The 25,055-nt window shown below is 39.4% G+C and overlaps 1 protein-coding gene across 1 annotated transcript in view; it reads right to left on the reverse strand.

The window, feature by feature from the left end:
* Nucleotides 1–25,055, reverse strand: part of TOP1 (DNA topoisomerase I) — a 72,424-nt gene that overhangs the window by 39,782 nt on the left and 7,587 nt on the right. The window lies entirely within an intron of this gene.

Here is a 25,055-nt window from a genome sequence, read left to right on the forward strand (position 1 = left end):
CAGCTTCGGCACGGTGCACAACCCAAAAACACGCAACCTGAAGTGTCTGTAACCCGAGGTATGACTGTACTCAGGACTTCCCTACTCAAGTAGATAAACCATATTGCCCCCAAGCGTAAAACCTTGCAAATATTAAAGGTGTTTTGGTGTCCTGTTCTCTTCCACATGACATTTAAAATAATTGGTGCTCCCTCCCTCCGCTACATACAAACACGAACACACAGCACCGCACAACAGATTATGTATTTTCTGCTTACTGCACAAGAAAAGTATTGTCTTTTCCTAGCCCACACAGATATACATGCAGCTAAAACAATTTTTAATTTGGGGGAATGACGAAACTTAGACGGGTCTTTGGGCTGCAAAAATAAAATAAAATAAAATAAAATTCTTGGGTGTTCATATGTAACCTATGTGCTACAGGTTACCATCTTCTTATAGAAAAAGCAGAAAGGGCCACTAGTAAAACTGGCACAGAAGGAAAAATGTCTAGACTGGAAGCACTCCTAACTGGAGGTTAGCCCCTGAATCTAACCAATTATTTGATCAACTGCCTTTTACACATTGGATACTCAATATCAAGTTAACAAACAGTTCAATGGAGATTTTGATTGGAACATTTGATTCAAATTACCTAGAAATTCTACTTATTAAGCAACTTTCTAAATGCAAGCAGTTTTATTTCTCCTAATACATGTTTCCTCCATAGCTGTTTGGAAAGCATCTCAATTTACTGGATCAACAAGTGATGCAGTGACTATTTCCTAATGCCACTGAGGACCCGGCTAAAGGGAAGGTCCTCAAAATATTCCCAGCTAGACTTGGTTCAACGTTATAGGCAAGCCAAGTTCACCTATGGTCTGTTTGCTTACAAGGTATGCCCAGATAAGTATCCTTAACAATTTGGTTGGTAATTCCACCCTAAATGTCATAGTTATAATGTACAAGCAGTAGGAAAACAAAACAAATTTTGGGGAAACAAGCCATGGTTTGATGGACTGTGGGGAAACCTGTACTTAACTTGTGGTTTAACAAACCATGGCTGAGCATTATGTGCATACAGGGTTTTTCTTAAAACCAGCAGCCATGATATTCAGTGGTGAAGTATGGGAATAGAGGACTTTGCATATTGTGCAGTTGTCCCTTCTGTTTTTCTAGTGTTGTTCTTTTCAGCTTCACCCTACTTTGTCCCAGTTCTAATCTCACAACAAAAAGCAGTAAACAAAAATGAAATATTTGTGACATTTGACTAGGCTTAAGCTAAAGTCTGACAGTTACTGGACAGACTAAAATTGTTAATTTTGCATCAAGAGAAGACTAAATGCTTTATTCACAGATGGAATATAACACAAAGTAGATAACCTTTCTTGGCCTTAGGGCCACATTTAATTTTGGCTAACACATCAAGTGCTACATACCAGAGGCGGGGGAAAGTGGGTTTGGCCACTGTGAGAGCCTTGTGACTATGCATGATTTCAAAGCTGCAATTGTAATAGAGTAGCCTTTCAAACCACCATAATTCTACAGGCAAAAACAGACAAACTACTTTGGCTTAACAGACATCAGATTATCTTGGTTCACCGTAGCACAAAGTTATACAAACAGGTTCCATCAGGAAGGAAAACTAGATTATAACAGTTACTAAAGATCTTTAAAGCAACTTGCTTCAGTGAAAGCGATCATCTGGGAGCCTAACTGTAGAGCCAGCAATAAACTGTGTTTAATGGAAGTCTTGTAAACAAATTATTAGAGGAATCTCTTTAGACAGTTGTCTACATAAGCATAATGGTAAGCACAAGACCAATAAACAGCAAGGAGGAAGCGAATAGGAAAAGAATGTGAAAAAGAGAAAGGCTTGTGAAAATCTGAGATGTTTGGATTACAACTTGATGTGAAATACTTAACAGGAAATATAGTATATAAAGTAAAGTTTACAACCAACTTTTTGTATTATGGGGTCAGTAGGCGCACACTCTTTATCCACATCATACATAGAGCTGAAAGTGTATTCTGCCATTCAAACCGAGGCCCTCACAACTGATCAGACTCCATAATAGAGTGTTGACATCATCTAGTAGTAATTTTGAGTTGGGCTAGACTGCTTGTACTACACTGCATACAAATATGTACATTTACATGTTATATACACACAGAGGGGAATCACTCACTTAAAAGTGGAATGACTCACTTTGAATTCAATTTCTGCCCTTCATTTATTGTAGAAATCATTGCCATTTTTACCATACCTAGATTAAATTTGACACAACCACTTGAAGCAATAAGAGTACAGGTGGGGGTTAAATTCTGCTCCCTTTTATAATATCAAATACAATGTAAAATGTGGAGAAAATGACCACCACCCCTCACAGGTCTCAGTGAATCCTGTTTCCCTGAACAAAAAGTAAAACGTGTCCTTCTCTTGACCTATATTCCAAAGTGCAATAGAAACAGGTAAGACACCCTGGAAACCTTTATTTTAACATTTTAAAATAAATAAAAATGAAGCACATAGAGATGCACAAATATGCAATTTATGCATTCTGTACAGACAGCACAATCAAATGATTGTATAATAAATGGGGAAATGGAAAGTAAAAGAAAGTTAAGCAAGCTGAAAATTATTGTAAAGACTCGGGTGGGCGGGGGGGGGGCATATGAAGAAAATGCTACCAGTGAACACTTTTCAGAAAACCTTTTTGCAATTCCAAGCAAAGACCCCAAGCACTTCCTTCTTCCAGCTCTTCTTATAATTGTTTTACTGGCTCAGTGCCCTATTAGGTATTAGAAACACTCACAGAATATTTTGAGAGTATTCTGGCACCTGTCATTAGAAAGTCTACAAAGGGAAACCATTTATGCTTATTTACAAAGATAAAAATCATTCTTGAAATCTAGAGACTTTGAACTCAGATTGGATTCCAAAGTATTTTGTAAAATGGGGAGAGGGATTCATGGAATTATCTGAACAAAGTTGGACTGAAGCTATGAGTTTGTAGGCAGTAGCATTGCCCTCAAAGAGTTTATTTCATTTTATTGTCGTTTAGTGTAGAAAATAAGCTGAGCACCTATTCCCACAGAATTACACACTACACTGTACTTCACCACCTTGTAATTTCATAATTATCTCTCCAGAACAAAGAGCCAATTTTGCTAGTGTATTCTGGAAGCAATTGACCTTATGTAATTTCACTTCATTGTTTCAAGGTTCCAAACTCCTGGCCGCCAGCACTATCTGTTTTAATCTGAAATATAAAGGCAGGAATTGCTGCTATTATGGTAGTTGTCATATGCATGATCTCCATGTTAAAACTACTGAAGCACCTCTCAAGGCAATCTGTAATACAACTGTTCTTTTAGTAATCTTTGACACCCCTCCCCAGACAGAAACTAGTGGCTTGGGAATCCCATCAATGGAATATCCAAGGGCTGCAGTATCCAAAGCCACATAAGTGCCATTTCCTAATCCTTGTAAGCATTCAAATGTTAATAATTGTAATAAGTGTGAAGATTTTTTCACACAGGCACAGTTCAGATGCCAACAGGCCTGGTGCCTGAACTCCAACAGATTGACCTCACCCCCAAAGGTGCACTCCTCCATTGTCTCCCAAGACAGATGGATGGCAACAATGAAGTTTAGATGCCACACTGGTTGCAAAACCATAGCTGAATGATCACTAGTGGATCAAAGGCTCGCACACTTACCCCCTCCCTTGAAGCTCTGCCCATGCAAAGTTCATCATCCTTTCTTGTATTAATTATGCTTTAGAGCTACACTTGAACTGGCATAAATATAAGTTACCATAGCCTTTAAACCAGAGACTGAAAGCACTCTTGGAAACTTTAAACAAATCTCTGGTTTAAAGGATAACTATGGTTACACCAGTTCAGAAATAACTCTGAACACAAGGGAGAGGACTAAGGAATTAATACGGGGAGAATTAGGGAAGGAGTGAAGAGCATGGGACTGTTCTTATTAGTTCTGCCTTTACTACTGAATAGTTCCTTGATCCCACAGCCACCACTGTCAGTACTCTGCCATATTAGTGACTCAGAGGAGGTCATTCACTCCAAGGAATACTGGTTATGGGAGCAGTCAAAAGGAACGGGCAAAAGTAAAAGTATATTACTTTCCCCAATTATCATCTGCATGTTCTCATGCATAACATGACAAAGGACAACAATGGTAGTGCTGAACAATTTAAAACAGACAAGGATGGCTTTGGGAATGTGTCAAATTGTATTAACAACCTGCATGCTCCCATGATCTGTCACCCCCCACTCCGCAAAAAAATCCATACACCCAGAAACATGCAATCAGAAAATTCAGGGAAGAAGATATATGCTAAATATGTTCCATCAAGCCCTTCATATGAAGATCAATGATTTTATCAAAGCATTTTTAAAACAATAATAATAGAGGGCTTAGATAGGAATTCTGAATTAAAATCTGCTGTAGACTAAATTACTCAGTTCAGATGATCTTTCTAAACAATTGAGAATGTGCCAGAGACTCATTTATTCCCTCTTCTATTCTTACACCTTTAGTTTCTGTTCAGTGTTCAGAATAGTTTGCTGCAACAACTTGGGAACCCTAATCACTTTCTTAAACAGAATCAGGAAAAAAAACTACGGTAATTATAATTAATGTTTGTTTGGTTTTTTTGCAGGGGATGGGGAGAAGTACTAATCATAGTTTGCTAATTTGGACACCATGACAAACCAGAAGTAGTGTGAGACTAACCTTATAAGTCTATAAAAGCAACTAGCCTAAGAGGCTTGTAGCAGGTGTTTCCATGATAGATTCCCCTCCTCCACAGTCAGGATGGGAAACAGGCTACAAGCTAAGCATTTGGTTTTTTACTCACCTACCATGCTCCTAATTTATTCTCTCTCAAACTTGCCTGCCTATAAAGTGCAAATAACAGCAACTAGCTCAAGATGAGGCACTGCAATTAATTTGAAATCACCACATCAATGTTCTCTTTAGAAAGTATTCAAAGTGCAATTTGAACGTAAAATAAAAGCAAATTCCCAGAGGTATTGTGGCTTAGGAAATGTAAGATTGCAGTGACGTTTGTAAACCCAACTGGGATAAGACTGTAACGTAGAAAAATGGGAAGAGCTATCAATGATGACACTGAAGAAGTCTTGACCTTTGTTGAAAGACTTGTACAGAGAGAACAGTAGCCAAACCCAATTGGATGTATTTTTAAACAAATTTTGTTGGAAACTGCATGGAAATCAGTGGGATTGCCCTCATTTACTTGTGAGGCTAAGGAAGGCACATATGGGTTTGCCAGCCTCCTTCCCTCGTGCCTTAAGAGGATGTGGTGGAAGAGGTCAGCTCTATATTGATTTTTCCCATTATTTTGTAGCACTGCCATGGATTTCTCATAATGTAGAAAAGACAACCCTTTGACAGAGGAGCACTAAAACATACAGCAAGAGATGTTCTGCACCCAGCTTATTATGCTAATATAGATGTACTTCTCATATAATACCAAAGTTCTATTCTATAGGCTAGAAATACTTTTAAGCTTGTTCCTGCAACCTGCCACTACAATACTATACAAAAGCTCTGTAATCTATCCTCCAAGTTCTCATAGCTTACATAAACTACAACTGTGTAATGCAAATATTCACAAAAGTTTTATGTTTGAATTGCAAGACTTTCTACATGGCTCTTTTATTTTAAAAAATCCAATAATTTCACTGATAAAAGTAGGCAAGATAAAAGTAGGCAAGTGATATTACAACCATCACTGAATGGTAGAAGAGTCCCTGGAGCAAGCCTTCACATATTTCACATATTTTTCCCCTGCCTTGAGTCCTGTCAGGAGAAAATATGGGGTATAAATAAATAAAATAATAATTATACTTCAGCCAAATGGAGGTATTTGACAACTGTCATACAAAACAGTGGTGCCAGTACTGAACTTGGCAAATGCTTTCATTCCCTGGTAGTGCAGCACAAATTGCTTTGTGAGGCACTGCTACTGCTGCAGATTACTGGCAAGCATCTTCTTAATGTACTCAGGAGCTGCCTGGCAACTTGTGTTTATCTACAGAGGCCTTGTTGTGGGTTTCTTCTCCCCAATCAGGAATTCCAGTGAGACCAATATGATATTGCAAAACCTACTGAATACAGAGCAACAGCCAATTTTAATGGGACACAACGCTCAGGTGTCATTAATACTTGCTAATAATTCTCCCGGAGAGGACTGTATGTTGGAACTGGCTTTATTTAACAACACAGATTTAAGAGTGCTTTGAGCACTTAGAAAGAGTGCTATATAAATACTATATACTTATTGTTTATAATCACCCTTCAACCTTCTATTCTTGAAGGCCTCAGCAGATAAGTAAATAATAATAATAATAATAATAATAATAATAATAATAATAATAAATTATTTATACTCCACCCATATATCTGGATGTTAAGGAGGAGAAAGTGCCACAGTCCTTTCCCCTGAAGAAAGACGTTTGTAGGCTGGAAGTCCACTTGGAGTCCAACTTATCACTGGCGTCTTAAGTGGCTTCTGTAGCTAAGAGTGTTTATGCCCAGCTCAAGCTGTCACCAACTGTAATTGTTTCTAGATTGGGATAGCCTTACCTGAGTTGTCCATGCTCCTGTGTAGACTAATGTAAAACACTATTATGTGAGGCTGCCCTTGAAGACAGTACCAAGTACTGAAGAGAACAACTCCCCCAATAGCAACCATCTCTGATCTTATAATGGGCAAGTGAGGCCCTGTTGGTGCCACCATCACTGGATCAGAAGCCCATCTAGTTCAACAACCTGTTCTCACACTGGCCAACCAGATGCTTTTAAGAAGCCGACAAGCAGGACGAAGTGCAACAACCCTCCTCCTGCTTATGATTCCAAACAACTGTATGCAGAGGCTTACTGTCTCTTATAGGGAAAGTAGCCATTTAAGAAAGAATCATTAAAGACCAGCTACAATTGAATTATTTTTAATATGCACTGCTGCACCCTAGTGGAGCAGTTGGTTATCATCAACAGAGATTTATGCGTGGGGAGGGGACGGACGGACTCTACACTAGTGAATGTATGAAGCCTGCCCCATTTAATTTTAGTGAAAGCAACAGCCCTATTTTCTGGCTTTACAGAAAGGGAGGAGGTAAATATTCTGAGGTCTAGAATACTTTTTGATTAGAAAACAGGAACCCAGATAACTTGGAGAAATAGATTCAATTTCCGAGGCTACTAACACCTTAAGCAAGTGCTGCCCAGCATTACAGTGCAATTATTTAGCAATCTAAGAAAAGCAATTTAATCATGTCAGTTGCATCACTGCCTGAATCAGCTATACCCTGGGAAGAAAGAGGCAGAGGAAGTAAAATACTGATTTTCACTAAAGTAGACCTCACTTCACACTAGAATCTATCTTGCATCTTAAGTGTAAATAAAGGGCAAGCAGATGTTCAAACATCAAACAGAAATTTACGTCAGAAAGGATCATTCCAATATCACAAATCTCAAGGAAGATATTGCATTACAGTTATGGTTTATACTTTTTAACCCTCAGAAAACCTGAGGGAGTTCAAGCTTGAAACTCCAAATAGAGTTCAAAACATGCACACCAGCTTTCATCCAGATAACTGTCCTCAAGACAGACTGAAAACAGGTGTAGAGACCAAGGTGTATCCAAACTTCAAATGCAGAAACAAACTAGAATACTTCTGTTATGGGGCAGCTATATAAATTAAGTAGGTAGCTAAATATGGTGAAAGCAAAATGTCACTTTAGAGAAGAATCTAAATATTACCCTTGAAGCTTAAATTTGTTTTACTCTGAATTGTTTTATTTGATGTTTTAATGTGTTGTAAATCGCTTTGTTTTTCTTTAACATATAAAGCGGTACAGCAATGAAATTAATAACAATAACATTTAGATTTCCAGGCCAAATGGACTGTCGAGCAATTAAAGCCCTAAATGGCCTCGGTCCTGTATACCTGAAGGAGCATCTCCACCCCCATTGTTCAGCCACTGAGGTCCAGCGCCGAGGGCCTTCTGGCGGTTCCCTCATTGTGAGAAGTGAGGTTACAGGGAACCAGACAGGGAACCAGACAGAGGGGCTTCTCGGTAGTGGCGCCCGCCCTGTGGAACGCCCTCCCATCAGATGTCAAGGAAATAAGCAGCTATCCTATTTTTAAAAGACATCCGAAGGCAGCCCTGTTTAGGGAAGTTTTTGATATTTAATGCTGTATTGTTTTTAACACTTAATTGGGAGCCGCCCTGAGTGGCTGGGGAAACTCAGCCAGATGGGCGGGGTATTATTATTATTATTATTATTATTATTATTATTATTATTATTAATAGTGACTGGTGCTCATTTCAAATAATGGCTTGTGCTGGACCAATTCTCTACTCACCTGTGACGCTGAAGAGAATAACCACAGGACCACAGAGGCTGTGTAAAATGTGGTGGTGTATGTATACACATGCCTAGGCTTCTTCCACAAATAGTTCCTGCATTTGCAGTTGCACACTTAAGAGTACCAAACATGCCTCTCATTTGTTGCCAATAGGACTCTGAGTCAAACTAACACAAAACAAATTACAATGTATCTGCTTATTACCAAAACCTCAATATGTATGCCTTTTTATTATTGAAGAAAGTTTAGTAACAAAAGGGAATGTCAATGTTTTATTTCATTATTATTTCTATTACAGGGCTACATCAGGACCAAATTAGATTTTTTAAAGTGCACTGATAAAAATAATCCAATGTCAGTTAATCAACTAAGACTGTTACTTTATTCATTTTTGCCTGGAATAAAGCCCCATTCCAAGTAAACATACAGAGGATTGGGCTGTGAATCCCACTCAGATATAAGAATAGCAAAGTCACTGTCAGAAAAGGCTATCTAAAATGAATATATATTCATTTTCATAACTCACTTGTCTCTGTCTCAGTTTCTCTCTCTCTTGAAACCTCATAACTTGATGACTCTCAGTCAAACAAGTGAACTCCTTTGATTACAGGTGTTAGCAGGTGACATGCAAATACTATATGTAGAATTTGATGCAAGATAGGCAGTCTGCACAGGTTGAGCTGTTACTTTAACTGCAGCCATCAAACAATGAATTTTCATCTGTGAATTGAACTCGTCTCTGAGACGACTGAACAGGACAAGTTCACAAATCTGTGCAGGTAACTTGCAACTTACACACATTTAACTTGTACACATTCAGGTTTACACATTTGACAAAAAATGTTTAAAAAATTAAAATGGAAGCAGAAAGGGGGGCACCCAGGGGGAAAACTTAGGCAATCTCACCCACCAATGAATCAACTGTGTTTTGACTATACATGATTTTGGCTTTAGCACTATCCATGGAAACATCAGGCAGAACTTTCTGACAGTAAGAGCTGTTCAACAGAGGAACAGACTCCCATGTGTATCTAGTTGATATTCCTGCATTGCAGGCGGTTTGACAAGATGACTCTCAGTGTCCCTTCCAACTCTGCAATTCTTTGATTCTATGAAACATAAATCCAGAGCCATAAGCACCTGGTAAAAGCAATATTAGCAGCCAGTGGACCATCTGCATTTTTCCAACAAGCACAAGCTATTGCTTTTCCCCTTGTGCAGATTCCAATCTTCATCCTTCACAGTCAAATTCTGCTCAAGTGCTAACTCCTGTGTCAGATGCACTTGGACTTTGATTCAGGTTCAACACACACACACACACACACACACACACACACACACACACACACACCAGAATGCATGCAGCCATTCTAACCAAGTTCTCTTGTGATGTTTTGTCTACAAGCTCTTAAATGCCATGGTAAAGAAAGCTAGTAGTAGGAAGCGTTTTGCTGTCAGCAACAGTTTGTAGCAAGGTGGATTGTGATGCTGATCACACCATTTACTAGGAGCAATTTCAACAATCTACTTAAATCCTTTCACAGGCATTAGAAAGTGAAACCTTAATGGGCTTCTCAGCAGTTCTTTCCAGGGCCAAGATCAAGCACAAGACTAGCGCAGCTGAAAGAAAAATGCTCTGACATTAAACAAAGCAATAGTAATTGAGCTTTCTAAATAACACTAATGTGTTAGTCTCAGCTCAGTTCAACACGCAATCTTTACTGAATGCAAAACAATGCTTTCTTGCTTTCCCCCTCCACATTTTAAGAAGTGGCTTTATTTTTTTAAATCTTCCTGGGAAGAGGAATCTTTCCTAATCTTTGAAAACCTTAAAATGGAAAATTAGCTATGCTGGCCATTAAGAAAAAAAGTAACAAATCCATACGAGGACAACAGCTTTATTAGATTTAACAAAACTCCACAAAATAGTGCACATACAAGTTTCAAGTTCCCAAACCCCTTTCATGAGGTGATATATTCTTTTACCCATCCTGGGAGGCCAGGGTGCCACCTGAAACCTGCAAAACACCTGAAGGGGCCCCTCCTCCAACATTCTGCCTTAAGGTTTTTAGGAGATGCAGGCACAGATGTCTCAAACAACCTTTTTTCTTCTGTTCCAGCCCCTTGCTCTTCTTTACCCAGAGCAGAAAAGGCAGCCTCTGCAAAGGAGAAAGTGGAGGACAGCAATGCCAATGCAGGGATGCATCAGGCAGCTTCTGCTGTGGATACTTGGGACTCAAAGGAACCTTTAATTATGGAACATATTTTCTTGATCCTACACAGTTTGTCATTAATCTGTTCTGCAAATTTCATGTTGTAACTACACTGATCATTGGGGGGGCGCAGAGAACCACATTCAATAGATTCATCAGTCAACAAATAAATCTACTGCACCCTATAGAAGCAACTTTACTATACAGAGGAATTTTAAAAGCAAACATTTCAGTCTATACTGCATTGCTTCTGAGAGCAGGAAAAGACAAATGAGACCACTTCACAAGCAGTATGCCTCACACTGGTGATTCCGTTATCTGCTGGTTTCATGCAGTCTGTCCTTACAAATGGTTGCTGAGTTTTATAAAACACACAGAGGAATACACTGGATATACACAACTCAAAAAGCTTTTTTATTCATTGCTTTCTCCACAGGACACCAGCATTTGCTGGATACCAATAAGGACAGCTTGCTAGAGAATGAACACAGCTTAATAATATTATCAAGTATTTATATAGCACTTCTGAGTGTTCAAAAGCACATAATGTTATCTCAGTAATTGTTAAAAAAACCCTATAAACTACTCAAGTATTACTGTCCCCATACTACAGATGGCAAGGGTGGGGGGATACCAAGGCAGAGAGAGAGAGAGAGAGAGAGAGAGAGAGAGAGAGGGGGGGAGGAATTTGCCTAAGCCCATTTGAGCACCTAAATGCCACAAATGAAGGTAACAAAATTCCAAACATTCTCTTCCAAGGAAAAGCAGCTTCTTCAAAAACAGATGAGCAAGTGGGTTGAGAAAGGGGTATTAAGCAGGAAGGGAGGGCTCAATCCTTCCCTGTGCCACCCACCCAAGCATTCCAAGCATGTTTACGTGGTAAATGAATGCTTGGAACCAGTGCTTTAATTTTCCACAGAAAATTTCCCATTTCGTAAGTTCACTAACCAGGTTCCACTTGTAAATATATATTAGTCAAACTTGGCCAATTCAAACTTGTTAGCTTTGTTTACTAAATATAAGTAAATTAAACATGCTAATTAGTTCATTCTCTAGGACACCAGACAACTTTCCAGTGCAAACGGATACATTTCCAATTCTAAGTACAGTACCCTGATTTACATAAGAAGGTTTTTAAAGAAAATTCACATTACTGTCTCAAACTCCCTGGAAGAAGAAGCAACCTGTGAGGAAAAGCTTACATTGGGAAAGTGAGTCAGGAAAAGTGTTAAGCCACTTTTCCATTTCAGACAGCCAACCAGCTGAAGCAGTTTTCCCCCACTTCAACAATAGAGCCAATAGGCCTCTGATACACACGTTTCCACAATGTAGTTTGGGCACTGGTGAGTTTATAAGGTGGGCTTCACAGCAAAGTCTATCATTATTACGTTACACTAGCTCTTACTAATACAGATTTGGAAGCAGATGAGCAGAGTTATTATCCACTCTGCTCTAGTCCCATGCCACTCTACTCAACTTTTGTGGGATTGGCTAAATTAGAAACGAAGACTGCTGGGAGAGTTGACTCTCACATGTTCTGTAGATCACAAATAAGTATCGTGAAAACTCAAACAAATTGGCAAGGACCACTGCAATAAATGAAGCAGCAGTTTCTCTAAGTACAGCACTGTTATACCTGCCCTTCAAGAGGGGCAGACTGTTCAGTTCCTCCAGCACTGTGAGTTAAGGCACTTAATGTTTGAAAGCTTCACACTTCATTATGGCTTAAAGAGATGCCTTTGTGTGTATTTGTTAAGTAAATCCTTATGTTTTAAGCTTTCTTGGAAATACATGCAACAATGGTGTGATTTATTGCATAAAAAGGTTATAACAATGGGTTTTTAAAAAGATAACCAATTATTTTTAAATATTCAGTACTACCACCAAAGAATTATCACTGCAATGTTTCTGTTTTGTTTGCATTTCAAGAAATTAAGTGTTGCTAAGAGGACAGCAGCAGGATGAACAAGATGATACATTGCCTCCCACTGCCCTGGAATGAAATATGTTATAGAAAAGTTTGCCAAGTTCTCAGAGTGCATTCAGCCCTAGGACTGCCAGATCCTTGAATGGAGAGATTCATCCCATAATTAGGTTGCTAAGGTAGGGTGAAAGGGTGCAGGTTTTCCACTGGTCCCTTTCTCCAAATCTCTTTCCTGCCTGCTTTACAGCAGCAGGGATAACATTGACGTTATCCTGCAACAACTGAGGAGGCTGGGTGGGATTTCCAGCAGCCCCAGCCTCTTCTGTTTCCTCCAGTTATTGCAAGAGATAACTATATTCTCAAGGTACAAAACTGACAAAACAGGTATGTGACATGATTAAGAGAATTTTTTGAGTCACTATGAATAAGCGTTAGTCACTAGCCCTCTTCTGGCATTCAGCTCAACATGCAAGGGCAGAAAGTGTGTAGTGGAAGAGTGGCTTGCATGTCAGCCTTGTCTGCGATGCCTGAAGATAGTCCCATGCCACTCACCCTTTACATGTTTGGTCTGAAGTTCTGAAGGGGGCTTACAAGCATGTTTGTCTGGATGTGCTTACAAGCATCCTTGCAGTCAAAAACACTGATAAATGATCAGGACACTGGGGACAGGACAACATATACGCTCTACAGTTTTGCCCCCAGGTGACCAGGCTGGAAACAAGAAGACTACAAATTTTAGTTAATGCTATTGTTCTGCAGCTAAAACATATTTCTCACTTTCTTGGTTTCTAGGAGAGATGCACATGTGTCATAATATGCATAAACGTGGAAGAGCCATCCCTTGTGTAAGAGAAATGGGAAAATTGCCTCTTAAGGCGTTTGCCGTCTACAATTTATCTTTCAACAGGTACAGTGGTATCTCTGGTTACATACGCTTCAGGTTACAGACTCCGCTAACCCAGAAATAGTACCTTGGGTTAAGAACTTTGCTTCAGGATGAGAACAGAAATCGTGCGGTGGCGGCACAGCAGCAGCAGAAGGCCCCATTAGCTAAAGTGGTGCTTCAGGTTAAGAACAGTTTCAGATTAAGAACGGACCTCCGGAACGAATAAAGTATGTAACCAGAGGTACCATTGTATGTCTATATAATGATGATCACCATCTTTAACCAGTGGCATCTATTTTAGTACTGAAAATGTGATGAACTTCTAGGCCGTGTGCTAATCTTAGCCCATCAGGGGGTCCAATTTGGCCTTCAAAACCACTTCCCTCAAACCACACCCACTCATCAGCTGGCATCACCAGTGACATCAGCTGTTGAGCAGGAGGAAAAGGTTTAATGCTGTATTGGTTGTGTGCCCTGTTCCCAGTAGGGAACTGGATATGTATGGTCAAGGCAGCAGGATTTAATCCCTTATCAACCGATGAGGAGGGATTAAAGCCTTTTGCAAAAGTACTGTTTGAAGCAGCTCGTGCTTTTCTTTAAGCAAGTGGGTGAGCGAACAGTAGAACAGTCTCTCTCATACACCCCACTGCCACCTGCCAACATAAAGAAGCGCAAACTGCTTCAAGCTGTACTTTTAGGTAGCCCCCACAATCCAGTTTCAGCCTAAAATGGGAGCAAGCAGTTTATCTTAAAGGCTTTGCAAGTATCACCACAATTGCCCTTTAAACATCTCAGATCGGGGGCTTAAAGGGGAAGCGAGGGGCAAGGAGACTTACAAAGTCGCAAAGGGAATTTTTGGCAGGTGGATGGCCACTTCCACCAGTAGAATGTTGATAATGATTCTTAACCAGTTTTAAAATCTGTTAGTTTGTTATACTGAAGCACACCTGCAGGTATGGCAGTGGATGTGCTGGACCATTGTCTTGCAGGTGGCAGCATAAGAACAGGCCTTTTCTGCAGCAGCTCCCTGTTTGTGGAATGCTCTTCCCAGGGAGGTGCGGCTGATGCCTTCATTATATACCTTTCAGTGCCAGGCAAAAACATCCCTCCTCAACTAGGCCCTTAGTTAATTAACATCCTATACCCTTTTACACCTTTTTGTGGGTGGGGGAGTTATGTTTTGTTCTTATTATGTATTTTGTGTTTTTATCTGGTATTTTTCTGCTGTGAACTGCCCTGAAATCTACGGATGAAAGGTGCTTTACAAATTTAATTAATTAATTAATAAACACCCCCCCCCACCGCTAAAGCAGATGGCAACAGAGAATCTGGAGGGGAAGGAAGCACATTCAATGTATGAAAACAGATACTGTATGCGTGAAGATGCACATTCATGCTGTCTCTGAAGTTTATTTGCAAAGTTTGTAGACACAAGCACTTCTTCAACATTGACATGTATTGACTGCAGAAGGTTAATTCCACAGTCTGAGCCACTACACCACACCACTTTCAGTGTACAGATATTTACACATAAAAAGGATTATGAACTTTCTAGGTTTTGAAGCCTAGATTGAGAGGTCAGTCAATCCTCACTAAGCCTTGTATCTGCATTCAGCATGCAGGAAAGAAGTTAGAGCCACAGGATCCCCATGTATGATTATACAAGAACTGAAAGGCCGAGTAAGCTTCTAACTCATCCAGGAATACCTCTATAAAAACTAGATCTACTGTTTTATACTGACTAATATTTATTTCCCCATACATAACCCTCTAATCAGGAGTGTTCACTGATAAATCAACACTTACTGACAGTAAAGACAAGTAAAATAAAGCAGAAAATAGTTTTGGTTCACCTATAATAGAGCAAATAAATGAAAGTGAAATTTACAATACGAATTTCATTTTAACAAGCTTAAACTACTCTTGCATATTGTTGGATATAGCTATCCTACAAACCTGAATTTCAGATACAGTGGAATCTAATGCAAGGAAAAGCTCAAAAATAGACCCAAACAAAGTACAAAGTGAAGTGAAGATGGGGTACCTTCCATTCTACCCCTGGGCCTCAGAACAGAGGTGAGGTGTTGAACCATCTCCACTCCTCCTCCCCACATGCACAATAGGGAACCCATGGCCTCCACAAGTTGCTGCACTCCAAGCAATCCCAGCCAGCAATGACTGCTAGAAGGCCACAGATTCCCTATCTCCACTCTGCAGGATACCTCAGAACATGTTGGACTCTCCTTTATTAGATGTTTTTAAGAAGACTGGATAGCCATCTCTCAGGGATTCAGGTCTATTGGATTTCCTGAAGTGGCAGACAGCATGGATGCTGCGGCTGCTTTGATTTTCCTTTGAACTCTGGATTCTATAACATCAGACTATGGGAGGGGGCATAGCTCAGAGCAAGTCCCAGCCATCTCCAGTCAAAATATCAGGTTATGCAGACAGTCCCGAGTACATTTTGAAACTACTCAGAGACACCACCTTCCTACATGCTTCAAAGGTGGCCATTTGTTAATAGGCTGACCTAATGTAATACCAGATTATGAAATCCTGCACACAGTTACTTGAACAAAGTCCCATTGTGTTCAATTCGGTTTACTTCCAGGTAAGCCTGCACATGACTGCAGTCTTGAATGTGAGATTTCTCTCTCTTAGCCAACATTCCATGGCTACGGAGTCCTCACTGGGCTACCTCTCCCATTTTAGCATTATTTTCTCCCTAAAGACTTTATGTACTTCTGAAAACCTTGTCTGCATCTCCCTCATGTGTGTTACGTGCTGCTGTTTAGGCTACATAGAAGCGGGTACTCAACACTATATATAATTATTATATACAGCATAAACAACCCTATCAATATTACATTCCCAAGCCTGCCTTTCAAGAGAAGCACAATTCTCCCCATTTTGCACCAATTGCTTGAATTATAAAGTCTCATACCACCACCACATGGAGATCTCCAGGTTGTTCATGCTTAAAACTTCTAAGAATTTATAAAATTACCACCTGTCTTGAAATGAGCTTTTCTAGACACGTTAGAACTGGTACATGCCCAATTCCAGTTTTTCCACTATACTAGTCTAATGAGTTTATTACTGAATCATCAATGTGTAGTTTTTTAAATGTTCGACATGGACACTAGTCAGGCTACTAAACTGCGAGACATTCAAACAATTCCAAGGCTAGTAAGCATTACTCTGGCCACAATTCTTACCCTTAGTTATTCTGAACAGGCAACACTGCAAAAGCAAAAATACCACCAGCACACAAGAAAGTGCCTTATACTGAGTCAGAACACTGGTCCATTTAGCTCATTCTTGTCTACACTGACTGGTAGTGGTTCTCCAAGGTTTCAGACAGGGAACATTACAAGCCATACCTGGAGATGCCAAAGATTGAACCTGGGATCTTCTGCCTGCAAAAAAGATGCTCTCTCACTGAGCTGCAGCCATTCTTTCAATAACAACAAAGGGGTCAAGGAGATTATTGGATGCATTAAAAATGTAATTGCCCCAAAAGCAGAATATTTTACGAGCATTTGCCATGCTTATTAACTAGACTTGTTATTGAAAAAATAGCAAGTAACCACAACACAAAGCATGAAAAAAGAGAAACTACCTGTCCTGTTCTCCTGAGCAACTGATCCAGCATACCCTAGTTATGTACAAGACTACTTCTGACCAACATCACAAATTTATTACTTTTTCGTGTCTTGCATTTATCTCCTGCCTTTCTTCCTAGGAATTTTACAGCAGCATATCTCATTCTCCTACTCATCCACATCTTAATCTCATGACAACTCTGCAAGGTAGGTTAGCTTAAAAGACAGGGACAAGCCCAAGGAAACCCAGTGAGCTTCACAGCAAAATGGGGATTTAACCCCAAGTCTCCCTAGGCCCATTTAGTTAGCCTGTTTAAATTCTATTGACATCAATCGGATTTAGACCATTGATGTGAAGTTCTGCACATGATAGTGTGAAGCAGCGCAGTTTGACTGTTATCGTATCCATTTCATTTCTCAAACAATGCATTCTTAAGGGATGTCTTGAATTGGACAGTAGAAAAAATTACATCACAGGAAGTTTGCAATAGGATTTTCTATACTTTTGCATCATCACGTCTTACTTTTACTTGTAAAACAAATGTTAGAAATGCAAGTAATGAAAGCTTAGCAATATTCAGTATTTCTTTAGCTGCCATTTAAAAATTAACAAATCTCTGGAAAAATATCCCTGGAATTATACAAGCTGCATTTATGCACAACCTATCCTAAAGCCAATGTATGTTTGTCCATCATATCTGAAAAGCCTCTCTCTAGAACAAGGAACTGCAACCTCAGAGGAAACCAAACAGCTGTTTCAACAAGTTTTGGCTGTTGTTCAAATACTAAAATGTAAGCTCTGACCAGGAATGCATATCCGTCAATGAAGAGCCCAATTTAAGCCATGCCAATTTCTTGTAGGGAAAGAAGTAGCGAGCTTAAAGTGACATATCAAACTTGAGAAAGAATTGCTGCTCACTAGTATAGAAAGATATAAAATAAATGGCAAGTCCATACATTAGGTTTTCAACCAATGTGAGTCTCTACACGTTACTTTTATGCCTCAAATCCTGAGACTGTCGGATTTTGTCCACCTGCTCACTTCTGAGACAAATTATGATCAATATGTTTGAATGGGTTGCTGTTCATAGTCCTCTTCAGAACTAACCCTTAAAGAGGTGAATGGGGAGACACCAGCTGACCCCACCACCTGTCAGGAATACTGTGTATTTATGCCAATAGATCAATAAATCATATGAACAGTTGCATCTTGCACTGTAGATTCTGCCTTGAACAGGGGGTTGAGCTAGATGACCTAGAAGATCCCATCCAACTCGACAGCTGTACGACACATCGTCACCAAGTTCACTTAGTTCAACAAAATCTGCTGAAGAGGGTGCTTGTGCCTTTTTCATAGAAAAAGAAGCACGCCTTATAGGCAGCTTTCCTCAGCATCAGCGAAAACCTACAAAGCTGGTTTATCAACGGTTCTTGAGTTCCTGCTCTGCATCAGTGGGACAAACGGGTTTATCATTAAAATAAATTCATGGCATACTGATGTTCTAGGCTTTAATTTTCATTGTATGTCACTTTGGGAGCAAGGTATACAAAGAACATGAAAGCAATAAAAATAGATAAATAGCTATGCTTACCTTTCTACAGATGCTACCCCCACACCAGGGTGTCGCAGTGTTAGGCCTTCCAATGCACAAACCTTTCCATATTACAAATTTTAGGCTCCAAAATGAGCGCCAGGAGTGCTCCCACACCTTACTATTATAAAGGGAGATAGAACCTCACCTGGTATCATATCCATCTCTTCAGTTTCTTATATGAGAAACCATCTAGACATTAACAGTACAAGGAAAACTAAAAATTATAGGACTCCTTCAAAATGACACATCAATTTGAATGATTTGAAGGATTTTAACTGATTTTATATCTACTGCTTTTTGTATTTTTACTGTTGCTGCGATAACTGCTTTTGTTTCTGATGTTTTTGATCTGTTTTGTATTTGTTTTATGGTTCTCTTTTGTAGGCTATCTTGGAAATCTAGATGAATAAAATTACATTTTTTTCAAAAGAAGACTAATCATTTTCACCATGCAATGCTACAAAACCCGTGCTCTCCCAGAGAATTCTCTGTATGCTCCGATGCACATATGACACTCCACTGCAAATGACTGTGCATGAGGATCAGTTCCAAAGGAAAGCCACTGCAGGAACTCTGTTCATACAGGAGATTTTTTTCATCAAGTAACCTGCATTAGTAAAACTTAAGAATTGTTTCTGCCATAGGTTTCTGGTGCTTTGTTAATATGGCTGCTTACAAAAGCAGGACTAGAGTTAAATTCCTACATGGATACAGTGGTACCTTGGTTTGCAACCATTTTGGATTACAATCACGTCAAACCCGGAAGTGTGTGTCCCTTTTTTTGGATTACAACCAATTTTTTTGGGGGGGGGGAGGCCCCATTGGCGAAAGCACGCCTTGGGTTACAACCTGTTTTGGTTTACAACTGGACCTCCGGAACGAATTATGGTTGTAAACCAAGGTACCACTGTATAGGGAAATGCAACTAGCTTTACTTTTAGTTTTGCAAACAGCAGTCAACTTGAAAGAAGCTGATTAACAACCAGAACAGATTCCAGGCAGTGTTGGCAAAACAATTTTTAAAACCATTTTATCCACATTGCAGAGTCTAAAGTCTTTTTCTCACTTGTTATTTCCAACCTGTGATTCAACAACCTTCTGCTGGTGAGATTCCCAACTGTTCTATGGAAACTACTTAAGATGCTAAACTATATCAAGAACCAGTGATTGAGAGGTGGAGAAAATGACATAAAATGGGAAGAATTGGAGGATGCGAAGTTATTATCTACTGAAGTGCATAGAGAAAGTCCACTGATTTTAAATACGAACATTATTGGATTTAACTATTTTAATGAAAGGAGAAAAGTACAAGGAATATCATACAGCCAAGAGTAATTATATTTAGCATAATAGTTAGATAAGGCACCCCCAAACTCTGCTCCCCAGATGTTTTGGAACTACAATTCCCATCATCATCCTGTTAGCTAGGGATGACGGGAGTTGTAGTCCCAAAACATCTGGAGGGCAGAGTTTGAGGGTGCCTGGGTTAGATCTTTCCCAAGATCTTGCTAGTTCTTTAATAGCTAATGTCCTCTAATTCAACTGGTGGGTGTGGATTATGGCATGATATAAGGCATATATAACATATATAACAACAAGCCTACCACGAAACCAATATAATGGTAAGAAAAAATAAAAATGCATGTTTGGAACAATAGTGGATCCTGGGTCTGAAGAAGTTGAAGGGTCCTGCTCTAACAGAAGATAAGTGGGGCGGGGGGAGGGGAGCCAGCAACATGTCTTTACTAGGGCAATTCAAGTACACAGGCACCTCTTTGAAAGGGAGATCAGGTGTGATCTAGCAAGACATGTGATACACCTAAGTGAGATGCTTTGAGTGAGGCTGCAAGTACACTCTCTTTTCCTTGAGGCAGGAACTGGTCTATATTTAGTCATCTAGTAGCTCAAATCTGCGCAACACAGCAAATCTCTGGCAAATAATTTTAACAGCTTTGTAGCCTTAACAAGCATTCAATGTCATGACGACAGAAATGTTCACACACCTCAATAAGGAACTGCAGACAACTTCTTTCCTAGGAGTTTGCTATTTAAAGAGAAAAGGTTGATTATATTCTCAAGGGCATGAATTAGGGAAATGAATTGCCTTGTCCTCTCATGAAAACAATGTACTATGCTGCAGATGGACAAGTTTTCATTTTTTAGTATTTGCAATGGTGTTTTCTACCAGATGTAGGTATTTATATAATTTTAGCTAGATGAGCCAATGTTTTCCTTTGACAAGTGCTATGCAGATCTGTAACAGTGGCCCCTTTTGCCTGTAGTCAAGCTTGTGCCCCAACATGTGCTAACTCAAGTGAACACGCAACTCCAGATTTTCGTCCTGCCCAATTGTTTTCTGGTCAACAAATTACAAGGCCCTAAATGGGCAAATACGGTATCTGCAGGAGCGCCTCCTCCACTACTAGCCAGGGGGGAGGAAAGGTGACTTTGTTTGCAGTCCCCACCAAGGTTCCTGGTTGAGGGGACAAAGGAAGAGCATTATCTGTTGTAGGGTCCCGACTCTGGAGTTATCTCCCACTAAAGGTACCTCCCTTCCCTTCCTGCAGTGCCCCACCTCACCACCGTTATTGGTTTTGATGTCAAATGAAGACATTTTTATTTACCCAGTTTTGGCAGTTTGATAATTAAATGTTTAATTCTTTGCAGCAATACATGAGTCACTGTTTTGATGATATTCTACTTTAAAAACAAGGGTTGTAGTCAATGGTGCACTAAGTAGTTCTGCTTGCACATAGTTTATGTTTGCACAACAGAACCTTGTCTGCTTCCCTTCCTCTGTGCAACCTCTTAATCTGTACTAGGGGTTACCCCAATCCTCTGGAGCAGATCTGGGGAGGGTGTGGAGCAAACACAGGGATAGGAGGGGGGAGTCCTACTGTGCTAGTAGTAACCCTTGCACTGACAGGATGAGTTAGTAGAATACTACTCTGTGTCTGCCTATTTTTTCTATTTTGCTTTTACATTTGAGACCTTTTGAATGAAGGGCTATTCACAAGTGCTCTACATTAATAATAAAACCATCTTTTCAGGGAATTATTTCTGATACCATTTTTTGCTCACCTCTCAAACTATGCAGGAGCTAATTACTTTTGGAAATAAAGCTATCAAGTCTCATGGAAATAAATGCATCAAAACCAGGCCCCAACAAGGGTCTCTAGATCATATTCCTTTGGTGAATACACAGATTATGCGTGTTTGGTTCAAGTTTCTCCATAGCTACATGCAGCTGTACATAAACAGTCCAAACATCTGTGACCAAAAATAAAAGAGATTCACTACACCATGCATGCGCTCCAATATATACACCATTTCAATATATACATTGTGCTTACAAGCCTATCAAAGGGGGAGGGGGAAGAAGGGAAAAGAAATGCAGATACTCAGAGATTACAATTTAAAAGGCTTAAAAGTAGGTGGTTCCTGGAGTATACATTCTTCACAAGGGCATAGGGCAACTTGGCCTTTATCTAAGGAGTGTTTTGAGGAGACAAAATATTTTCACTGCATGTTTGTGATAAAGCTTTTAGAAGTTTCTGAAAGCCTCCTTACTGCCTCTTTGCTGGTTTTCTCTTGTGCTCCCTTGCATACCTTATCTTTGCTCTTTCATTTCCATCTGATGGGAAACCCTGACGCTGACATTTCACCAAACAGCACAAACTTTGCTTACTTGTTTCTCTGGGGTATCAGAACCACAAAGATTGTTCTCTTTACTTCACTACTCAATATATTCATAAAACCAAAAAGGTCTAGTTTTCAAAACAGCAAACATTGGATGTGAGCATTCTAGAGTACTAGTGGGGTTTTTTAAGTAGGTCCATTGCGATCAGGGGAGCCTCATTAGTGGAATTATGTGAATTTTCAAAGATCTTGAAAAGGGTTGCTTTATATGTTTTGTTTTTAAGTGTATTTCTTCTAAAACTGCTTTGTATACTTGCCAATATCATATCTGAAGTGCATACGCATCTTCAAGTTCATTTGTCAAAACATGCAAGTTGGGCCAGTTGCAGCTCCCTGCATCATGTGTCACTGGTGCATCTTATTTGTCACCTTGTACAGAGGCTGAAAACATGTTCGTTTCAAAAGGCACATAAAGCAGGTCTGCAACAAGCACCCATTTAAATTGTGTTGCATTAAGTGACCCTCAAAATGACACAAAGAAAATTGAATGAGTTATAGAATTATGGGAGTGAAATGGGCTCTCATTTGTTAGGCAAAGGCCTGTTTCACACATTACACAGTAATAGAACTACCAAATGTGCCCTCAGTCAAGGGTTGTAGCCTCTCCTAGTTCTTTGATGAGTGAGCCTACAAGATGCACATATTTTCAAGCACTACTTGTCATACTTGCACTTTACATTATCTAGTGTACAATGTGTATCTACACAAACTTCTAATTTTGTTGAGAATCAAAATCTGTGAAACATTTAGTAATAAAATCAGAAGGTATCATGTTAATATAAAAACAAGACACACAGTTCATGCATTACATTTCTATGTGTAAATCTGAGAGAAACACCCAATGCCTTGCCAAAGTTCAAAAAGTTGCTGGAAGGGAACCAGAACCAGGATACTTTAAATCACTATAAGTGTTGATACATTATAGAACTCTTACGATAAGTTATTTCTAGGGTACAGTATTGTCTAGGTGGGAGTCACAGAAGTGCAACACCACCATTATAATGTAACATAAGAGGCAGCCAAAGTTACACATTTTGAAGAAGTTTGGTAACTGCTCAGACCTTCTAGATCCTACCAAGTCCAGATGAATTCACTGGTTGAAAATTACCCATATCCAACAAACCACACATTCCTAACACAAATCATCAAGGATATGAGGAAGGAGCATTTTCTGTCATTAATTCTGACTACCCAATTGTAAACAGTTTATCAGTCCATTGTTGCCTTTGGAAAATTTACAACAACGAAAAAGAAAAACCACTATCCCACTAAGCTGCAACCCTACACATGCTACCTTGGGAATTAAATTTCACCCAACTAACTGAAATGATGATGATGATGAACTACAGCAGTAGTTCCCACAACTGGAAGTCCATGAACCCCAGGAGGGCTGCGTAACCCACCCAGGGGTCCATGGCACCATTCACATAGCAACAACTACCACAGAAATGAACCCCTATACTACAGTATTATTATTTAAATGTATTACCCACTCTTCTACATTAAAAATGGTGTAAAACAACTTCTAGGTTGTATGTATCTTAATGAGGACAAGACACATTTCAACACTTACATAGCTAAATATCCCAACTAATCATCATGCCAAAAGAAAATTATGCTAGCTATGCTGCTGTTCCTGTCAAATCAAGTAGAATTAAAGTGTCATGATCTGAATGTGCAATTTAAAGCTCTCTTTAAGATATATGTAACACTCCATAAGAGATGGGGAGGGAGAGAAAAGATATATAACACTATAAAGATATTCATTTTTCATGACATAGGCTGTAAGAACCCTACTAAGGCAGCAGATTTAAAGTCTGTTAAGACAACAATCAGTTTCAGCCAAATTTGTAAAATGAATGAAAAAGACCTGTGCTGATCTTCATAAGACTTTCTTTTCAAAATACAAAATAGCTCTTCTCTTAGGAGCTTATGCTCTCATTTAAAAACAACTAAGAAGAGAGTGATGCAGATGCCAACAACACTGTAATTCACACGGTCTGGTTTGCACAATTATTCCGCAATGAAATTAATAGAACAGTTAACATGAATTACATGTCAAGTATATATTGTAATTTCCACACTTCATTCTGACAGTGCAACTAGGAAAATGAACAAAATGAACAAAATCCAGTGGGCTACCCCCCAAAAATGCCTGAGGGTACAAATGTACTCTTTGCTCTTATGCAAATACTTGAATTTGTATGTAGCTTTGTTTGAGCTAAAGATGGCTCTTGAAAACTCTGTAAATTCTGATTTACTGTTTAGACTGCAATCTCCCTTGTGGGGTTTGGCCACTGAGATATTTATGTTCAGTTAGTTCCTCTTTGACCCATTATAGTTGTGCATTTCTAAAAGTTTATCATTGAACAGTTGAAATTAACATATGTTCTGATCTCACAAATGAGATTAAAGGAGGGGGCAAACTGTTCTTATCACTAGCTGCCTGACCGCAGCTTACATCAAATCATGAGTCACTATGAAATGGCCTTGCATCACCTAAACACCCTAGTCAGTAGCGAAAAGAAAGCTTGGAAGTGAGGGAAAGGGGAGATGAAATGTTACCTGTTAACAGCCATTATTTCCTCGAGCTGCTGCTTTGGCACCACTTTTGTTTATTTACTAAGCCCATTACATCTTTCTTTGCTGTGTGATCCCAGTCAATCAGGGATCATGTAAAGAACATGACACTGCAGCATCAAATAGCCAATCAGATTTGGCTTCATGGCA

The sequence above is a fragment of the Podarcis melisellensis genome (genome assembly GCF_964234715.1).
Source record: "Podarcis melisellensis genome assembly, chromosome: 6".
NCBI classification, from domain to species: Eukaryota; Metazoa; Chordata; class Lepidosauria; order Squamata; family Lacertidae; genus Podarcis; species Podarcis melisellensis.